This window comes from Girardinichthys multiradiatus, chromosome 15, assembly GCF_021462225.1.
Source record: "Girardinichthys multiradiatus isolate DD_20200921_A chromosome 15, DD_fGirMul_XY1, whole genome shotgun sequence".
Taxonomy (NCBI): Eukaryota; Metazoa; Chordata; class Actinopteri; order Cyprinodontiformes; family Goodeidae; genus Girardinichthys; species Girardinichthys multiradiatus.
This window is the reverse complement of record NC_061808.1, coordinates 19,188,652-19,207,987: the sequence shown is the minus strand read 5'-3', so window position 1 is coordinate 19,207,987 and position 19,336 is coordinate 19,188,652. Positions and strand designations below refer to the sequence as shown.

Sequence of the window (19,336 nt, the reverse complement as noted above, 5' to 3'; positions counted from 1 at the left end):
CGTAGGGTGGCCGGGCACTCCCTTAGAGATAGGGTGAGGAGCTCGGCCATCCGGGAGGGGATCGGAGTAGAGCCGCTGCTCCTCCACATCGAGTAGAGCCAGTTGAGGTGGCTCGGGCATCTATACCGGATGCCTCCTGGACGCCTTCCTCGGGAGGTGTTTCCTCCCACCGGGAGGAGGCCCAGGGAACGGCCCAGGACACGCTGGAGGGACTATCTTTCTCGGCTGGCCTGGGAACGCCTTGGGCTCCACCCGGAGGAGCTGGAGGAGGTGTCTGGGGAGAGGGACGTCTGGGCGTCTCTGCTGAGTCTGCTGCCCCCTCGACCCGGTCCCGGATAAGCGGAAGACGACGAGTACGAGTACGAGTACGAGTACGAGTACGAGTACGAGTACAAGTCAAAATGAGGCTCAGTATTGTGTGTGGCCTCCACGTGCCTGTATGACCTCCCTACAACGCCTGGGCATGCTCCTGATGAGACGAGGGATGGTCTCCTGAGGGATCTCCTCCCAGACCTGGACTAAAGCATTCGCCAACTCCTGGACAGTCTGTGGTGCAACGTAACGTTGGTGGATGGAGCGAGACATGATGTCCCAGATGTGCTCAATCGGATTCAGGTCTGGGGAACAGGCGGGCCAGTCCATAGCTTCAATGTCTTCATCTTGCAGGAACTGCTGACACCCTCCAGCCACATGAGGTCTAGCATTGTCCTGCATTAGAAGGGACCCAGGGCCAACCGCACCAGCATATGGTCTCACAAGGGGTCTGAGGATCTCATCTCGGTACCTAATGGCAGTCAGGCTACTTCTGGCGAGCACATGGATGGCCGTGTGGCCCTCTAAAGAAATGCCACTCCACACCATTACTGACCCACTGCCAAACCGGTCATGCTGAAGGACGTTGCAGGCAGCAGATCGCTCTCCACGGTGTCTCCAGACTCTGTCACGTCTGTCACATGTGCTCAGTGTGAACCTGATTTCATCTGTGAAGAGCTCAGGGCGCCAGTGGCGAATTTGCCAATCCTGGTGTTCTCTGGCAAATGCCAAGCATCCTGCATGGTGTTGGGCTGTGAGCACAACCCCCATTTGTGGACGTCGGGCCCTCATACCTCCTCATGGAGTCGGTTTCTAACCGTTTGTGCAGACACATGCACATTTGTGGCCTGCTGGACGTAATTTTGCAGGGTTCTGGCAGTGCTCCTCATGTTCATCCTTGCACAAAGGCGGAGGTAGCGGTCCTGCTGCTGGGTTGTTGCCCTCCGACGGCCTCCTCCATGTCTCCTGGTGTACTGGTCTGTCTCCTGGTAGCGCCTCCAGGCTCTGGACACTACGCTGACAGACACAGCAAACCTTCTTGCCACAGCTTGCATTGATGTGCCATCCTGGATGAGCAGCACTACCTGAGCCACTTGTGTGTGTTGTAGAGTCCGTCTCATGCTACCACGAGTGTGAAAGCACCACCAACATTTAAAAGTTACCAAAACATCAGCCAGAAAGCATAGGTACTGAGAAGTGGTCTGTGGTCCCCACCTGCAGAACCACTCCTTTATTGAGTGTGTCTTGCTAATCACCAAAGATGTCCCCCTGTTGTCTATTCCATTTGAACAACATCATGTGAAATTGATTGTCAATCAGTGTTGCTTCCTAAGAGGACAGTTTGATTTCACAGAAGTTTAATTTACTTGGAGTTTTATTGTGTTGTTTAAGTGTTCCCTTTATTTTTTTGAGCAGTGTATTTAACATGATGTAACAAGCAGCAGAAATAGTATAGTATGAGAATACTATGGAGATATACCTCCTGAAATGCATGTGCATTAATGTCTGTCACTACCAGAGATAAAACTCAGGCTACTTCTTTTTGAGTTAGTATTTTGACAGCCAACACATAAACAAAAATGGCTAAGACAACTTACGTCTGCCAAGTTTACATTAACTACCCTATTTCATACACTTTAAAAATGTAATTGGTTTCCTGAAATTTTTTGCATTTATCTGTCAAGAAACAGTGAAAAACAGGACCCAAAAGCAAGGAGACAGTAGGCATAGATAAACAATTTCACTTAAAAAATTAAAATCAAAAACTCCCAAAAACAAACGTCCAGGGCGAAATAACTAAGTAGTATTTATACTGGACAGCTTGAGTGGTAAACAGGTGAGTTAATGAGCAGATGGGAGACAGCTGGGGAGTGCAGGGAGCTGAGACACTGGGGAAAGCAACTGGATAAATCAGGGAACAAAGAAAACCATCACTAACAACACCAACAGAAGTAAACACTAGCAGGGATGCAAACCTGGGAATACACAGAAATTCAATTACTAAAGATTGTGAATCAAGCGGTGACAACGAAACAGGAAATGAGGAACAAAAATCTATAGAGAACAAATGTAACTAAAGACTGTAACTCAGAGCAGAATATAAAAAATATGAAATACTAAAGTAGAGAACAAAAGCACAGGGAATTTTAAAACTTAGGAATGAACTAAATATGAAAAGCAAAGAGACACAAATCCTAAAATAAAGCAAAACACAAAAATGTTTCAAAGATTTTTAATTTTTTTATTTTGCAAGGCTGAAGTGCAGTGCATAACAGAAAGGGCTATATTGTAGCTGAGCTAATCATTAAGTCAAATGAGGATGAGTCTATTAATGTCTGTCTTCTTCTTTCTTTCATTTTTCTTATTCCTTTCTTTCCCTTTTTATTGCTTTTTTCTCTCTGTGAATGCCTCTTAGAAAAGGAAGGATTTGGGTATCCTGGATGTAGTGACAACATAGATGTTATAGCGTTCAAGAATGTTTGGTGCCCCACAGATATTAAGAAAGAAAAGAAAATTCTCCAATATCTGGATGCTGAAAAGGAGGGGGCCTTGTGTTGCTGTTTGTGATTTGTAGTGACAGAGTTCTTTGTGCACCTTTTTTTATCATTGAGTTTTTATTTTGTATTTTAAACAATATTTGTGTTGTTTTTGTAGAAATGTTGAATAGGGGAAACTGGGAAGGGTCTGAAGAGTCAAGACAAAGAGTTGAATGAGAAAGGTGTGAAAGGAGCATGTAGGCAGAGGTCGTCAAGAGCAAGTTTTTTGTTTGAATCAAATTAAACAACATTAATGCTTAAACAACATGCTTAAATTATTTTATAGTTTTCATCAAACATATTATTATCGTTTTTTTGTTTTTTTTTATCTTTCAAACTCTAAACTCATTTTGTAGACTTAAGTGTGAGAAGCATTTCAGAAAGTAAAACTATTTTTTTCTTGTTAATTCTGAATGCATTTCAGTCATCAGGAGAGAAACTTCTGCATTTATCATAGCTATTTTATAACATGCATGGCCAAATATAATACTCAAATCTGCATGTCATTCCAGCATGAACATGTGTTTTAAGCTGTTGTTTAAATGACATTTCACCAGCAGCTTTATATTGGTTCTAGTTACTTGAGGTCACCTTGTTGTGTCTGTTTTATAAACCAGACTGCTATAGTGTTGAAATTTCACACGACACCTTCAGGGGAAGATTTATTAATGACAACACAGAGTTTGACCAGTTGTAAATTTTAGAGCTCAATATTATCACAATTCCCTGCCTGTTAGTCACAAAGCAGTGCAATCTGTGCAGTTAAAGGAAAACATGGGACAAATAGGAAAAGCGGCCTGATTCTGGGCACTGAGAAAAGCCTAAACTGTATTTGGGTCCCAGAGCGGATTTGCAGAGTTTATCAGCCCCAGCACAGTGTGGCATGCTTTCCTCGTGCACAGTGCTGTGGATAAGAGGGTTGGAAGAAGACTGGGTCTGTCCTTGCCTTGGTCAATAAAAGCCCTAAGGGTGCACAAAGTGCTAGTCAGTTAGAAAACGCTCAAACAGTATTATTATTTTTTTTTTGATACATCCACAGCCACGTTTTGATTTGCAGTGTATTTAGTGAACACTAAATTGTATTATTTTGATTTTAAACAGAAATGTTGTCATGTAGCTGAAGCATGGAAAAGAATTAAAGGTAAAAAGGATTCAGGGTTGAAAGTAAAACAAACCTTGAGTTCTTTATTGGTTAAGACTGACATTATCTCACTATTATTTGCCATTGTGTACCTCTGTGTTTCTTTTTTAAATCCAAAATTGATACTAAGCATAAAACATTTAACTTCACTTTCAACTTTCTCCCCTAAAATGTTGTTTAATTTCTAGATAATGGGCTATAAAGTCATACACTTTAAACAGCTTTTGCTTTAAGAAAGACATTTTTTCTCACTTTATGACATAAACCTTTGCTGACCTAAAATTTTCCTCTTTGGGGCCAGTTTTTTAGGAAGTTGCATTTGAATAATGAGAATATTTTAAATTTTCTTCAAATTTTACCATTTTATTGGTAGAATTGCCTACTTAACTGTATGACTTGGGTCACACATTTTGGGTCTCCTTCCACAAGCTTCTCTCAAAACCTTGCTGGAATTCAGGTAACTCCCAGGCTGATGTCTTGAGATGTTGTTTCAGTCTTTCCACACAATAATATTTCCTCATGAGACCATCTATTTGTGAAGTGCACCAATCCCCCCAGCAGACGAATACCCACACAGTCATGATGCTGCTACCCCTGTACATTACAGTCAGGATTGTGTTCTCTGGCTTGCAAGTTTCCTCCTTTTACCTCCAAATGTAAAGATGGCCAAAGACTTTTAGCCAGATCACATTCCCCAAAACGTACGGTTATTGTCAATGAGCTTATATGCAAACTAGAATCTGCCTTTTTATGATGTGTTTGGAGTAATGGTTTCTTCCATGGTGAGTGGCCTTTCAGCCCATGTCAGTATAGGACTCTTTTTGCTGTGGATGACAACTCTTTCTAGCAATCTTCATGCAGCATCCTCACAAGGTCTTCTGCTTTTGTTCTGGGGTTGATGCACGCATTTCAAACTCATTCATTTCTGGGGCACAGAATCTCTCTCCCTCTTCAACAGTATGTCTGGACACGCTGTTTATATTGCCTATCATTATTTTGCCAGCACAACTTGGTATGATCCTTTATCAGGAAACTGTACCCAAGGATGACCCAGACGTGGGGAGGTCCACAGTTCTCTTCTTGATCTATTGGCTAAAAAATGTTCATTTTCACATTATGTCATAGATGGAAGCAGAGTTTCGGATGTAGGCCTACAATTTACTGTAAAATAAAAAATTTTAAGCTTACCAAACAATGATATTAATAGGTATAGGCTTTCCCAAATTGCTTGAAGGCAAAGTAACGTTAATGTATGTAAATGTCTCCAAATTTTCAAAAAAAAGTAATTTAAAGCTAATCCATATGCAACCCCAAAACTATTTTCATTATATTTTATAAAATTACTCTGCAGAAAAAGATAGTGGAGGAACAAATGTACTCAGCTGAAAATAAAGCTATTTTCCTTCACATTGAAAGGATTCTTCAAAGAACATACTTTTGTTACGTACTTTTTGTTGTCACTTTTGTTATCACCCAGGGCTTCATTAATGGAAAGAAAACTGCAAAAAGGTCTAGTTATAATAATCACAGAAAGCTTATTTTTATAAGATGCAAATGCAAAGCCTCATATTCATTCAGCCTCAGAGTGTATCAAGTCAAACTCTGAAGGTCAAAACAATGCTATAAAATTTATTTTCTTTCAGTGGTCACAGTTGTAATCAGTTCATAACTATCGTCTTTGCTTTGCAGGTACAGAACACTTGTATTTTATTTAGATGGCAGACTTAACCTGCGCTGGGAAAGCTGTGGTGGGGTTCGGTAGGGGAATTCAGTACGTTGCATCTCTCCTTGTACCTCCCTGACCTGTGGGCTGCAGCTCCTGTGTTTCGCTGCCTGGGGTTGCTTCAGGAGCCGAGACTTTCTGACCCTTGATGCTCTTGGGAAATGAGTGCTGTGAGGTTTCTAACCTCCTCAGCATTGTAGCATTTTTGCAATTCCAGGTGACAAATTAACAACATATGCATACATGCATACATATAGTATGTTCATACTCACACAGCCATAAATGTAATCCAAAAGGCTGAACGTCTCCAGTGATCTTTTTAGAAGAGCAAGGCTGTCCCGGCACATGTAGGCAACCAGCTTCCTAATGTGCTAAAAATGCCTCTACAGGTGACGTGAAGAAAAAAAAAATTATTCTGTCTCTCAAGGTGGCCTCTTGGTAAATTTGTAGCACTTACAAAATCATAAAACTGTAACAAAAATTCAGGTATTGACTCCTGGTTTGATAGGATCATTGATACCGTTTGATAGGCATGGATCTTCTTGTATTTTAGAGGCACGGCAACATCAATCTCACCTATGTTGTAAAACTAACAGCTACATTGTGTTTCATTCCAATAAAAAAACGAGTGAATAGTTGGTGCAATGGGAATTATTTTTGAAGAAAAGGATCTACATATATGATGCAATCTATTTAGATAGAAAAAAAAATCTAAACTAAACAAAGTAAGCTAATGGGAGCATTTTATGACAGAGGAGCAGAAAAGATACTTTAAACATGTTAAACTCAAATACTAAGTCCCATAGGCTGCATGGTGGCGCGGGTGATTGCACTGTTGCCTTGCAGCAATAAGGTTCTAGGTTCGTGCATGCGTGGGTTCTCTCCAGGTACTCCGGCTTCCTCCAACAGTCCAAAATCATTACTGTCAGGTTAATTGGTTTCTCTAAATTGCCCTTAGGTGTGAATGAGTGTGTGCATGGTAGTTTGTCCTGTTTGTGGCTGTGTTGCCCTGCGATGGACTGGCGACCTGTCCAGGGTGTACCCCACCTTCCGCCCGTAGACTTCTGGAGATAGGCACCAGCTTCCCTGTGACCCACTATGGAAGAAGTAGTAGAAAATGACTTACTTCCCAAAGCTCATTATGAAAGGTGAAGTTAGAAATGTTTGATTTTTATGTTTGAAACAGACACAACTACAGTATTTCTCCTATTCCACTTTGTAGGTGTGTCAGAGTAACTAAGAACTTCTAATTAGTTATCAATGACTTCCTGTTTATTCCAGTGTATACATGTGATCTGACCCACAGGGCATTTCCCTTAGCCACTGTTTAAAATAGGAAAAACAATAACACATGCCATTCAAGTAAGACAGCTGTGCTAATTTTGAAAAGTCAAGAAATAGCTGCTAAACATGTCCATATCTAAATTAGAGCAACACTTAAAAGTTTAAATCTGGAAAAAAAAAAAAAAGGTTTATCCTGCCACCACACAAGGATGGTAAGCATGTAAAATAAAATATCTAAAGAGAAGTGCAGAAAAGAGTGACATTGCGGGGGTCACGAAATCTATGTCACAGCAAATTATTTTGAGGGTTTTATACACATCTGAGGAGTGCCAAGTGTCAGTTGCTTCAAGTCTGAGGCCATGGTTTTTACCAGGATGTATGGCTGCTTCAGGTTGGGGGCAGTCTCTGCCTCATGCATAGGAGTTTAAAGTCATAGTGTCTCGTTCACATGTGATGGTTGGATGGTGCAGAAGATGGATAGTGAAGAAAGATCTAAAGCAAAGATCTCGATTTACCAGTTGCAGCCGCCCTCACCTACAATCATGAGGTACCGATCATGACTGAGAGGACAAGACCCTAGCAGTTAAAATGAGCTTCCTCCTTAGTAAGGGTTGACACACCCTTAAAAACTAGATGAATCAGGATTAGTGTAAAGCTGCTGCTCCTCCATATTGAAAGGTGCCAGTTGAGTTGGTTCATTCTTCTGATCAGGATGCCCCCTGAGCGCTTCACTCTGGAGGTTTTCTGGGCACATTTCCCTGAAAAGGGAACCTGAGGAAGAGGCAGCAATAGCTGGAGGGACTATATAACATTTCTATAACCTGGGAATGCCTTGAGATCCCCTAAAATTAGGATTTCTGGGTTTTGTTCCCGAAACTGTAATGCCATTGACCTAATTGCAGATAGGCAGACAACGATGGATGCTAGGAGGAATATTGCTTTGTTTATTTCTTTTAGAAAGTCTGTCATGTTTCAGATTGGCAAGGACTCAAACGCAGAGGAAAACAAACTGTTGTAAATACGAGTATTTTAATGATAAATAAAGCAAACTTACAAAAATGGTCTTGCACAAGGAGAATAGATGTAAGCTGAGAAAACACGGCAAGGACACAGGCAGGCAAACAGGAGAATCCAGCAGTTAACGATGAAAACCAGTGAGTTTAAATACAGAGGCAGGATGGGGAAATGACCAATGAACCAGAAGAGCTAATCAGATGTAATGTGAAGCAGCTGAGACTAATCAAGGCACAGTGAACCGAGAGAGAGAGAGACGAGTTAATGAACAGGAGCTGACAGAAAGGCAGACAAGAAAGAAATCTAACAGAGAATATCTAAATAGTACCAAGCACAAATATATATAGAAAGAAGAAAGCAATGAAAGGAACTAAAATGGCAACACCAAAAACATAACCAACAGGGAAATGAAGAAACAGAAACATGGAAGATACTCAAACACTGAAGGGTCATATCATTCTAACCCTAAGATAACTTTGTAACCTTTTGTGCCTTGATGGCGCTCAGTTTTTTATGTCACATCCCCTGAAAAAGACACACAAAAGAATCTCGTTGTGTGTCTTAATAGATTTTCACAGATCCGACTTCGTTTGCTTCTAAAACAAAATATCATGCTTTCAGTACAGCACAAACCTGAGCATAATCTTATCTCAAAAGGTATTTGTTTATATCGTGTCTTTTACTATGTAAAGAAAATGTTGTGGACCTGAAGTATGAAAGTTGTAAAAGACAAAAAGAACTTTTTAACGTGCCACAAAAAACTCAGACCCACATGTATTTAATATGGGTTAAAGAAAAATAAAACTTCCCCTGCCAGCCAAGAACATGAAAATATTTTATGTAATCTAATCTTTAGAACTATATTCAGAAAAATGCTATAAAAGTGTATGTACAGGGGTTGGACAATGAAATTGAAACACCTGTCATTTTAGTGTGGGAGGTTTCATGGCTAAATTGGACCAGCCTGGTAGCCAGTCTTCATTGATTGCACATTGCACCAGTAAGAGCAGAGTGTGAAGGTTCAATTAGCAGGGTAAGAGCACAGTTTTGCTCAAAATATTAAAATGTACACAACATTATGGGTGATATACCAGAGTTCAAAAGAGGACAAATTGTTGGTGCACGTCTTGCTAGTGCATCTGTGACCAAGACAGCAAGTCTTTGTGATGTATCAAGAGCCACGGTATCCAGGGTAATGTCAGCATACCACCAAGAAGGACGAACCACATCCAACAGGATTAACTGTGGACGCAAGAGGAAGCTGTCTGAAAGGGATGTTCAGGTGCTAACCCGGATTGTATCCAAAAAACATAAAACCACGGCTGCCCAAATCACGGCAGACTTAAATGTGCACCTCAACTCTCCTGTTTCCACCAGAACTGTCCGTCGGGAGCTCCACAGGGTCAATATACACGGCCGGGCTGCTATAGCCAAACCTTTGGTCACTCATGTCAATGCCAAACGTCGGTTTCAATGGTGCAAGTAGCGCAAATCTTGGGCTGTGGACAATGTGAAACATGTATTGTTCTCTGATGAGTCCACCTTTACTGTTTTCCTCACATCCGGGAGAGTTACGGTGTGGAGAAGCCCCAAAGAAGCGTACCACCCAGACTGTTGCATGCCCAGAGTGAAGCATGGGGGTGGATCAGTGATGGTTTGGGCTGCCATATCATGGCATTCCCTTGGCCCAATACTTGTGCTAGATGGGCGCGCCACTGCCAAGGACTACCAAACCATTCTTGACGGCCATGTGCATCCAATGGTTCAAACATTGTATCCTGAAGGCGGTGCCGTGTATCAGGATGACAATGCACCAATACACACAGCAAGACTGGTGAAAGATTGGTTTGATGAACATGAAAGTGAAGTTGAACATCTCCCATGGCCTGCACAGTCACCAGATCTAAATATTATTGAGCCACTTTGGGGTGTTTTGGAGGAGCGAGTCAGGAAACGTTTTCCTCCACCAGTATCACGTAGTGACCTGGCCACTATCCTGCAAGAAGAATGGCTTAAAATCCCTCTGACCACTGTGCAGGACTTGTATATGTCATTCCCAAGACGAATTGATGCTGTATTGGCTGCAAAAGGAGGCCCTACACCATACTAATAAATTATTGTGGTCTAAAACCAGGTGTTTCAGTTTTATTGTCCAACCCCTGTAGTAGTTTCCTTTGTGCTATGCACCCCACATGCTTGTACTTGCCATAATTCGCATATGTGAAGTAAATTATGTCCTTTATTTCCCCTCTGCCCATTGCAGAGAAAAGAAATCACTCATTTTCAACCTTTTCTGAAAACATTCCCCTTCCTTATAATACTCCACCCAGCAGACACGCAGAGGAACGCAGGCAACCAGACTTTCCAGACTCACTGTAATTGCATTTGCGTGTGTCTGCACTTTTCTTTTTCTGACATGAAGGGGAAAGCTGAGTTATTTTTTCTCTCTGCTTGTAAATGCTACTCTTGAAGATCCGAGTGGATCCAGTGCACTAAAGGAGCAGAAGTGGCAGAATCCAGAGGAGCAACAATTACTGGAATTAGGTAAGTCTGACATGAGGATTGAAAAATACTTTATATACAGAGTATACTCAGGTTTCTTCTCACATATTCCTCAGCTAAGGAGAAGATATTTACATCAGTTGCACAAACTTTTTATAAGATGTTAAGTAAATGCATTTCTGGTTTTGAGACACTTGTACTGATGTAGATGTTGTCAGTTATATTTCAAAAAATGGGATACATACTACACTATTACCATACACACTGAATTGTTAAGAACAATCCAATGTTAAATATTAATAATAACGTTATTTGCAGTCCTAGAACAAATACTTTTACAAGTCTAAAAATGGTAATTTTTGGGGTTAAGAAAAGTGTGTTACCAAAGGATTTATGAGGAAATATTGCCCCATGTAAGAGTTGAACTAACAGAAACTATAATAAATTTTCTTTAAGGCAGTTCATCAACATAAAGATGTAAGGTATTCCCAACTTTGACTAAACTACAGAGTAAATACAGTGCAAAGAATGTAAACAGGAAACACAATTAGACTATGGAAAAGTGAAAGGAGTGAAAACTTTAAACAATATAAAGTATACAATGCCACCCTGCAAGAAAAAGGAAAGTAAAATAAATCTAAAGCAATTAGAAGTAAACCTGATTTAATATTAGACCATGAACTATAAGAAACGGACAGACAGTGATCATTTTCACATACAGAAAAGGCAAATATGACCCATAATTAAGCCCTAAACAGAAGAAAAGGTGATTATCATGTGCTTTAGAGAAGCAGGCACGGACTGTGGCTCATTGGATGGAAGTATACATGGGGCACAAAGATAATACTGCTTTTTTGGTACAGGTTAAATGAAACATATAAAAATGAATGCCTGAAGAAAATCAGAGAGTTCAGACTGGGATTCTGAACATTGTTTTTCATGATTGGTGAAGAACCAGAGGAGAAAAGGGTTAATTCATCCACAGTAAATGTATATAACATCTTCATCACACTATTGCATATCTGCTTTGTGTTTCAGTGGTATACAAAGATGCACCAACATTGCCTTAAACATCTGATACTATGGAATATTTATTTTGATCTCCAGCCAATCCAGGCTTACATTTTCATGAACATACTAATTCAGAGTTACCATATAAACAGCACATGTGCACCACTGCTATGACATTCACATGCCACTCACTTGTTGCAGCAACGTCCCAGTAGTGACAATACCTACTCTCATGCTTCGCTATGCAGACACTCTGTGTGCACTGAAGAAAATGTATTCAACTCTGCATGTCTGAAGCTTGAGGGGCTACAATAGAAAAGCAGTTCAACCTATTTTCTAATTAATTCAGCTAATACGTCATACACGGTATATAGAAGAGTTCAGTGTGGGATTAACAGGCAATCAGGAAATATGAAAAAAAGGAAAACAGCATGTATTTCACAACCCTTATTCCAATTCACTTGCACAATAAAAAACAAGGGTACATCAAAAACGCCATAGACACTTCATACATGTGACAGAACTTGATGTTCTACAAAATGCACTTCGTTTCAAATTTTTCAGACCATCGAAGATGACCGTACACTACAAAATAAGTACTGATAGTACCTTAGGTTTTAGAACCATTTTTATATTCCATCTATTGATTGGAAGCTCAGTTATTGATGCCACCACTCTCTCAGACCTTAATATGCTTCATGATAGTCACTTGAAAAATGTTGGACATAACAATACTCCATCAAGTTGTCACCTGTTACATGACAAAGTTGGAATTTGATGGGTGAATATTGTTTGTCAATCTCTCATGCATGAAAGAAAAAAGCTGTCATGAATCAAAGGGGAGGTGCACAAAGTCCTACATGTAACAACTACATCTTTGTTGGAATTATGATGATTGATTAATTAATCTTTATCAATAATTATAATTAAAAATCATAATTTGACCAAATTTATTTCTTAACCAAAATCCTCATTTATGAATCGAGACCAGAGATGTCTTCTGGTGTTGTAATTGTAGCTCAACTCCTTTGATAATTACAACCGTTAAATACTCACTAATAATTAATAACTATTACCAGAGATGTCACTGTTTAATCGACTGTTTCTGCTGAAATGTGTGGAACTTCAACCTTATCTTGACTGACGAATCACTCTTGCACAAAATAAACACAAAACGCCTTCTGTTTATCTATGTGAACATTTATTAAATCACAGCCATGATACACTCGCTCTTCCGATTTAATAATCTTCACCTACTCAAACATGCAAAGTTCCACACAAAAGGGGTAAAATATCTAACTAAACAAAATAAAGCAAAACAGCAGTGGGTGTGTATGGAATCAACCAGCAGTTATGGCAAAAATGATAATATGACAAAGGGATGTGGTGGTGAGTGGAGGTTGGGGCGCAGCTCAAACTGTAACTCAGTTATACTCAGCCATAAAACCTCCCCCAACGCTGGGCGAGGTGAGCAGACAAAGGGTTATAAAACTTTTGGCAGCAAGCTAGTAAGCAGTAAGGTTGAAGACAAAGAAAATGGGGAATTTCACCATGAGGTTATTATAGCAGTCCAGTCTCACAGCGCACCTGCGCTGCCTCTCAGGTGTTCAACAACCCCGCAAAACACACACAAAGCTGGGTAGCGGCTTTCTGGCATCCAACACGGCACATCAAAGTTTCAATAAAAAGGTTACATGCACATAAAATTCAGAACACATTAGATTAAATAGCAAATCTCATCGCACTAAAACCTCCTGTACCCTGCCCAGACTTTCTAAGAAAGAAATAAAAATAAAGTTCGTCCTCTGGCCTCCTTGGCGAAAAGGAAAAATATGACCTGACCATCACTGTTTAGTTACGTGTTAAACTCACGTCTTCGATCGGCAAAGTGAAATTTCTGGCCTTCTTATTCCAGAAACCTCAGTTATGAATTTTTCGTTGGCCAACGAGAGAGAATAAATGAAATCCACTCGGGACTCTTCTCCAGGTGATGCTTCAGATGTTGGTCACTGTGTCACGGTCTCCAGCTGAAGGCAAATGGTGGGTCGTCTCATCCTCTGTTATATAGTTGACGGTGGCCTCAGGGCTGCGACGCCCCTGTCTTATCACCCGCAGGGGCCGACGGGATCTGTAGGAACGGAGTGTCCTGGATACAAAATGGCCGAAAACGCCAGGAGGCCTGGTGGCGTCCAGCAACGTTCAAATGGTCCAATATTCAGCAAACAAGTGGTCCAACATCTTGATTGATGTTTTTATATTTTATCTCTTACATGACCTTAAAAAACTGCAATCCACTAAAATTATCCCATGTTAATTATTTGACATGCATTCCATAAGGTTAGCCTACACCTAAAGCCTTTACAGTTTTATCAGTGGATGTTATTTGTCTGAACAGTCCCATCAATCTAAAGGGTGTATTGCCTTCTAATATCCTGTATTTGCAGGTCTGGCCCAGTTTATACATCAAGCAATGTCCAAAAACTTTCAATTACCACTATAGAGCAATGGTCAAAATCTCTTCAGTCTTTTAGGTCCCCAATCAGGTACGTCATATAATACATTTCCTTGCACCATGGTGACACCTAGTGGCATAAGTAAGACCTTACACAAAACTCTGAAGGCTCCTCCTGTTATGGTATGACATCCTTGGACTTGGTTTGTGTTTTTGTATTACCCGTTCTTAGGTCTATGGTTTCCTTTATTGTTAATTAGTTCCACCTGTCCCTTATGCCTCCATGTCTCCTTGCCACACCTGTTCTTAGTTTCTGTGATTACCTGCCTTTGTTTTCTCCTTGTATATTAGTTGGTCTGTGTTCTTTGTTCCCCGCTGGTTCCTCCGTCACTATTCCTCGTCACACCCTGGTTTAGTCTTTTGTTTTTCTATGTGCCTGCAGCAGTGAACTCTCATGTGAATTTTTTGTCTGGGCTTTTGTGATACCTGAAGTGACTTTTTGCTTAACCTGGAAATTGATAAATAAACCTCTTAACTCATTTAATCATGCGGCTCCCAAGCTCTTGTATGCGTATTGGTCCGATCCAAACCCAGAACGTGACATTTCCATTCTTTTCGAACCAATATCATTTGGAACCAGCCATAAACAGGACCAAGCAGACAGAGCTAAAGAACTTAAGATGTGGATAAAGCAGCAAGAGGAGACGCTACAAGCTATGTATGGAGAGGGTGTTGAGATTTTACCCTCGCCTTTGTTGCTGGAGGAGATGGAGTGTCTCGGTGTATCTGACCAGGCCTCCATGGATGTATTACCGGATCGGAATCATACCTCTCCAGCTTGTTCCTCCTCCAGGCGACGTCCTCCTCGCCGCAAGCTCTCCACCCCAGCTACAGCAGCTCCGGCCGAGCTCAACCTGCCCACAGCTGCTTTGCCAGAGCCATCCACGTCTGCAGCGGCACCTGCTGCGGCCAAATTCCCCGCTGGGTTCAACTCCCGCCCTGGACGACGTCATCGCCGCGGAACAGTCGCCATTGGGGAGGTTCGGATGGGCGCCTCCAACCCTTCTACGGAGGGTCCATCCGCCATGGCTTCCTCGCAGCTGCTTTCCCCGGAGTTGGTGGGTGGTCACCCAGCGCCCTCTGCAGGTCACCAGTCGCCGGTGCAGCTTTCAGCCCTGAATTGAGTTCAAGCCAGGCTGGAGAAAATGAAAGAGGATTTCATGAAGGGACGTTGCTGTGATTTTGTGCTTCGTCTAATGGATCATCCAGAGGATCTGAATCTGGTGCACTCTGTTCTATAGGCCGAATTCATTGCGGAGGGATGGCTCAACGCTCCAGCTCCTCTTTCTGCTGGAGGTCCTTTCGACCCTCTTCTTGTGGCCGTTAGAGCAGCACAGAGCTCCAAGGATTATGAGCCACAGCCGTCCGCCGTCAAGCTTCATGAGCCCCAGCATGCAGCCAAGCCTCTGGACTCACACCCTGCAGCCAAGCCTCTGGACTCACAGCCTGCAGCCAAGCCTCTGGACTCACAGCCTGCAGCCAAGCCTCTGGACTCACAGCCTGCTGCCAAGCTACAGGACCCAGAGTCCAGAGAGGGGTTCAATGGAGAGCTGCCTCTCATCCTAGTTCCTGAGTTTCCTGAGGGGTCCGAGGACGGACCGCCTCTCATCCTAGTTCCTGAGTTTCCTGAGGGGTCCGAGGACGGAGCGCCTCTCATCCTAGTTCCTGAGTTTCCTGAGGGGTCTGAGGACGGACCGCCTCTCATCCTAGTTCCTGAGTTTCCTGAGGGGTCTGAGGACGGACCGCCTCAGATCTTGGCTCCAGGACCCATTGACTGTGCTCCCGAGCTGACCTACTGTGCTCCTGGCCAGACTGACGCCAGGCCCAGGCCTCTGCGTGCCCTGCCTGGGCCCAAGTCTTTGCTGCGGTTCTGGCTTTGCCGCAGACCTCAGAGGCACCTGCTTCCACGTCGTAGACCGCCTGACTCCTCGCTTTGTGGGCCTCCTAGACGCCTGCATCTCTGTCGCCGCCGGCCTCCTAGACGCCTGCATCTCTGTCGCCGCCGGCCACCTAGACGCCTGCATCTCTGTCGCCGCCGGCCTCCAGATCGTTGGCCTCTTCGCTGGCTACATCGCCGCAGACCTCCGGATCGTCGGCCTCTTCGCTGGCTACATCGCCGCAGACCTCCGGATCGTCGGCCTCTTCGCTGACTACATCGCCGCAGACCTCCGGATCGTCTGCCTCTTCGCTGGCTACATTGCCGCAGACCTCCGGATCACCAGCCTCTTCGCTGGTTACTTCGCCGCAGGTCTCCACGGCTTCACCGCCGACCACTCAGAACTCTGTGGTGCAGGTCCGGTCGCCCGCCTGAACTCTGTGCCTGCTGGGGACGACCTCCTAGTCGCCAGCCTGAACTCTGTGCCTGTTGGGGACGACCTCCTGGTCGCCCGCCTGAACTCTGTGCCTGTTGGGGACGACCTCCTGGTCGCCCGCCTGAACTCTGTGCCTGTTGGGGATGACCTCCTGGTCGCCCGCCTGAACTCTGTTTTTTTTTCTGGCCCTCCATCCGAGGCCCCCCTCCACCCACCCTGGTTGGAGTATTTTTGTGTTTTCTAGTGGTCGTCTGGGATCCGACCTTGAGGGGGGGGTTATGTCATGGTATGACATCCTTGGACTTGGTTTGTGTTTTTGTATTAACCGTTCTTAGGTCTATGGTTTCCTTTATTGTTAATTAGTTCCACCCGTCCCTTATGCCTCCATGTCTCCTTGCCACACCTGTTCTTAGTTCCTGTGATTACCTGCCTTTGTTTTCTCCCTGTATATTAGTTGGTCTGTGTTCTTTGTTCCCCGCTGGTTCCTCCGTCACTATTCCTCGTCACACCCTGGTTTAGTCTTGTGTTTTTCTATGTGCCTGCAGCAGTGAACTCTCATGTGAGTTTTTTGTCTGGACTTTTGTGATACCTGAAGTGACTTTTTACTTAACCTGGAAATTGATAAATAAACCTCTTAACTCATTTAATCATGCGGCTCCCAAGCTCTTGTATGCGTATTGGTCCGATCCAAACCCAGAACGTGACATTTCCATTCTTTTCGAACCAATATCATTTGTTTTGAACAGCTGCGGTACAAGGCATATTATTGCCAGGTGTTAAATCTCATTATGAATAACTTTGTTTTTCTTTATATTTTTTTATTGTATTTTGCACTTGCAAAAGGAGAAATACAAATATATTCTTGCTAAAAATATTAAAATAGTTATCTTTAATCTGACTGATATTAAACGTATTGTATGCATACAAGTTCACATGGTACTGTATGTATCTTTCTTACTATTTAAAAAAAACAGCAACATCTCTTTGGGCACCACCTTCTTACCAGAGATGTTGTTGTCATGGTGCTGCTGAAGTAAATGTGTTTTGACAGCTGTAAAACACACTTGGTCAGGCTTTGACAGGAGGGGCCACAAAGCTGAATATATGCCACCTTGCAAACGCTCAGATTTGCTCCTAAACTCACAGTGAAAGAGGAAGATGTGTGCAGCCAAGAGCATTAGAAATCAACTGATCCAATATCTACCTGTCAGGGGAAACCAGATATTTACATGCACTACATTAAAACAACTGTTTTCCATTCCTTTCTTGTCTGACATTAAATCAGACTAAACTGTTCCTGGTTTAGGTCAGTTAGGACGGCCAGTTCTTGCTCTCACATGTGACATCTTTTAAAAATGAATAGAAAGCCGCCAATATATCAGGAAGAAAATTGTGGACCTCCACAAGTCGGGTTCATCTTAGGTACATTTTTCAAATCCATTAAGATGCCATTTTCATCTTTTCAACGGAGTTTTATCTGTGGGGCGGCGCTGGGACAGCAGGGCCGAGCTCAATTCGTGGCTGTGGCCGGCAGAAGCATGCCGGAGGGATTCTGCGAGGAATCCCTTGGTTCCCTCCCCTGGCTCCGGACGTAAAAGCCTGCCACGGCGGTTGCCGCTGTTTTTGTGGAAACCAATGCTGATTATCGGCAAACAGGATGTCATTATTGTTATAGCCTGTTACTTTTAAATGATGATGTCTTTATTGTTTTTTATTTAATAAACAGTGTTAGACCCATAACATAAGGTGGCTGTATTTACTTGAGATGGGAAATAAATAGCACTATGTGTGTGTATGACGTGCTGAAAGGATGACGAAGACTTATTGCACAAACTGTCAGTTTATTATAGAGCATGAGCGGCTATTCTGAATTGTACTCACAGAAAATTATAAATAAATGCTTAAAAACATGCTGGCACTCTATGGAAGTCCCTGGCCACAAGGCTGCCACAGGGTGCCATGGTGTGCCACAACACCAGACAAAATAAAAGTGTCACAAAATACAACTGCATTATGATATAAATAAATAAATATACAAATAAATAAATAAATCTTTAAGTAAATTAAATACATTTTGAAATTAATTAAATAAAATAAGATTAAAATTTATTTCAACATAATTATTTTGTTTTATTTCATGGGGATATTTATTTATTTCATGGAATATTTATTAATAAGTTATCAATAGCAGTATTTATTTATTTAATTTTGAATGAAACGGCTCTCCATAATTTTTTCATTTAGATGTAAAAGGGTGATACTTACAAACCTGAGAACACCATCCAAACTGTGAAGCATGTGGGTGGAAGTATCACAGTTGTGTAGGTGTTTTGTTGCAGGAGTTACTGGTGCACTTCACAAAAGACATAGCATATTACAGAAGCATCTCAAGAAATGCATCTTCCAAACCCTAATCATACCACCAAGTTGGTTTCAAAATGACTTAAGAGCATAGAGTTGATGTTTGTTTCCCATAGAAAGTTTTGAGCAGAGCTGTAAAAGTGTATGTGAACAAGCCGACCAACTAACCTGAATGGGTCAAAAGTGTGTTGTGAGAAGCTGATTGAAGAATACCCAAAACATTTGACACAAGCCATAGAGTTTAAGACATTTCTACCAAATCTTAAGTGAAATTTGTAACTTGAAGAAAGTTTAAAAAAGTTTTAAAATGCCTCTAATAATTTGGGAATTTAGCTAATAGAAATAACTTTGGTAGTCCTAACTGACCAAAAACTGGAAAAGTTGGTGAGAAGAAAAGGTTTTGTGTCTGTTTTACACTGTGTATTTAAATATCTGGTTTCAACTAAACAAATAATTAAAATAAAAGTTTTTCATGACATTTTTAATATGTATCTGGACCAAATCATTATAACAAATTCTATTTCAGGATTTAATCACTTAACCAGACATACGTATTTTGGTGTTTAAAAGATTACAATAAAGGACTAAATGGTTTGGCAAACTAATGGCTTTCTCTTTGTTGAAATG

At 42.0% G+C, this 19,336-nt stretch overlaps 1 protein-coding gene across 2 annotated transcripts in view; it reads left to right on the top strand.

Moving 5' to 3' along the window:
- The window catches only part of si:ch211-142k18.1, a 42,666-nt gene that overhangs the window by 18,925 nt on the left and 4,405 nt on the right, over positions 1-19,336 (top strand). The window contains exon 2 of one of the 2 annotated variants that reach the window (XM_047388549.1): positions 10,484-10,555. The gene's annotated coding sequence lies outside the window, so the exon portion shown is untranslated. Of the gene's footprint in view, positions 1-10,346; positions 10,556-19,336 lie in introns of those variants that run through there. The other variant, XM_047388548.1, reaches the window with a different exon arrangement.